The 3,018-nt window shown below is 31.1% G+C and overlaps 1 protein-coding gene across 2 annotated transcripts in view; it reads left to right on the top strand.

Annotated features, from left to right (window-relative positions):
* Positions 1-3,018, top strand: part of LOC106460765 (acetylcholine receptor subunit alpha-like 1) — a 40,372-nt gene that overhangs the window by 13,927 nt on the left and 23,427 nt on the right. The window lies entirely within an intron of this gene.

Genomic DNA, 3,018 nt, shown 5'->3' with positions numbered 1-3,018 from the left:
TAGAGATTCTAGGTTCCTAACTACACCTTTCAAAGTGAAACAGTGTTAGAGATTCTAGGTTTCTAACTACATCTTACAAAGTGAAACAGTGTTAGAGATTCTAGTGATCTACACCTTTCAAAGTGAAACAGTGTTAGAGATTCTAGGTTTCTAACTACATCTTTCAAAGTGAAAGAGTGTTAGAGATTCTAGTGAGCTACACCTTTCAAAGTAAAACATTATTAGAGATTCTAGGTTTCTAACTACATCTTTCAAAGTGAAACAGTGTTAGAGATTCTAGTGAGCTAAACCTTTCAAAGTGAAACATTATTAGAGATTCTAGGTTTCTAACTACATCTTTCAAAGTGAAAGAGTGTTAGAGATTCTAGTGATCTACACCTTTCAAAGTGAAACATTATTAGAGATTCTAGGTTTCTAACTACATCTTTCAAAGTGAAACAGTGTTAGAGATTCTAGTGAGCTACATATTCAAACTAAAACATTATTAGAGATTCTAGGTTTCTAACTACATCTTTCAAAGTGAAAGAGTGTTAGAGATTCTAGTGAGCTAAATGTAGTTAGAAACCTAGAATCTCTAATAATGTTTCACTTTGAAAGGTTCTTTCAAAGTGAAACAGTGTTAGGGATTCTAGTGAGCTACATCTTTCAAAGTGAAACATTATTAGAGATTCTAGGTTTCTAACTACATCTTTCAAAGTGAAACAGTGTTAGAGATTCTAGTGAGCTACATATTTCAAACTAAAACATTATTAGAGATTCTAGGTTTCTAGCTACATCCGGTCAATCCCACTATTCGTTGGTAAAAGAGTAGCCCAAGAGTTGGCGGTGGGTGGTAATGACTAGCTACTTTCCCTCTAGTCTTACACTGCTAAATTAGGGACGGCTAGCGCAGATAGCTCTCGTTTAGCTTTGCGCGAAATTCAAAAACAAACAAACAAACAAACCAAACACTGAAAGATGAACATTGTCTTTACATATTATATACGTCACGTGACGAGAAGTCTCAGTGTGAGCCTGATTTTTGTTATAAAACATAATGTTGATCACTAGAATCCCTAACACTGTTTCACTTTGATATCACATTATAACGCCCTCACGGCTGAAAGGGCGAGCATGTTTGGTGTGACAGGGATTCGAACCCGCGACCCTCAGATTGCGAGTCGAGCGCCGTAACCACCTGGCCATGCCGGGCCTATGTAGTATGATATCTCATGTTAATTCAGTTGATTTTCACATATTTTTACACAAATTAAAGATATAAACTCTAACTAAAATAGTAATATGAACATAATGTACAAAGAATTGAATGAAAGTTAATCATGTATCTTCAAAGTTAAGATGTTTCAGTATGAGTGAAGACAGTATATTTAGAAACGTGAATAATCAGTTTATAGAGTCTAATTGAATAGAAAGTATACAAGAAATGTATGCTAACTAAAATGTCCAGTCAAATATCGTGAATACACAATTAGTGTTTTGTATTACTATGTAAAGTGAAAGAACTATGCTCATTAACTTTTAAATTCAGTGACATACTAAATCTCCAGTTAAATTATGGTGAACTTTAAATTTACATAGAAGATATATGATTATGTAGAGTTTAAACCATTTATTTTCAATATTAAGTTTAATGTAAATACACAAATATCGATAAAGTATTATAATAGATTTGGTCAACTTTTGTTTTCCTAAAATTCTTTGGCCATCATAATCACCCTCTTCTTTTAGTAAAACCGTGAGTCAAATTGAGTGTTCTACATTCAAATGAAAGATATTATCTGTTTCAGTGAACAAAAAAGGGTCAAATGCTTTCTAAACTTGACATCTTGCCCTGTATATATATTTGTTAAAACCAAAGTTTATCGAGCCATTCAGTGGTCTTGAATATCAAACACGTGACTCATGTCAGGAATAGGCTGAATGAGACCAAGCAAACATATATACTGTATACAGTTAGTAAGAAAAAACTCTAGACAAACAGGTAAAAGCATTAATTGCTATTTACATAGTTCCTTTAAACTCTACTGACTTATAAAGCTAAACATGAAACTAAGCATTCTTTTGAGGAAGTTATATAAATGAAAAACGTCAGAAAATGTAAAAAGTATTATTAGATGTAGAAGTGAAATCCAATGAATCAGTGAGGTGTTTTATATACAGATAATACATCAAATAATGGATAACATGTGTGGATAATATGGTACAATAGTTGTTTTGATAAAATATTGGTTTTACTTAGGACATATACTGAAACTACACATTGATAAAATGTTGCGCACAATATTACTAATAAGATCAACTGTCTATATGTCTATATGAACAATAAAAATCATATTTTATGGATAGCATAAAGACAAACTAGTGAAAGTGTATGATATTTAAATAAGCGTCCTTTTCAAGACAATAATTGTAAAAAAGTATGATTAAATATAGAAACTAAACTATAGGTCAATATATTAAATCATAAAACTACAATTGACTGTCTTGTTCAATATTTATAAAAACATTAGGTGCGATAAAAACTTTTCATCAGTATGTTAAATGTGATACTAACACTATCCAGCTCTAGAAATAGCAAAAAGTATGATTAAATATAGAAATAATGAATTAGTGAAGTGTTTTATACTTAAAGTGACTGTATTACTTTCAGAACATAATTAAATCTGGGCATTGATGACATGTTGAGACATCTATCTTTTCATGTAGATCAGGTTGCAAAATCTTAATTATGAAAATGATAAAGTGATATAAAGAAATATTGTATCAAGAACTTTGTATTGTTATATTAAACCAATAATAGATGTTCATCACATGTTGAGACAATGAGCTATTCTTCCTCTGTCTGTACAAACATTACCCTTAGTAACATTGCCCGCCTTTGTAAAACACATGTAATACAAATAAATATTAATAATGGCTGGAGACGGCTCGAATGGGTAATGAAGAAAAACTTTAATATAAGTTTAACATAACAGCAAATGTACATAAACGTTGTACATTTGCTGTTATGTTAAACTT

This window comes from Limulus polyphemus, unplaced genomic scaffold (assembly GCF_000517525.1).
Source record: "Limulus polyphemus unplaced genomic scaffold, Limulus_polyphemus-2.1.2 Scaffold832, whole genome shotgun sequence".
NCBI lineage: Eukaryota > Metazoa > Arthropoda > Merostomata > Xiphosura > Limulidae > Limulus > Limulus polyphemus.
The sequence above is the reverse complement of the archived record's forward strand: the minus strand, read 5'-3'. Positions and strand labels throughout refer to the sequence as shown.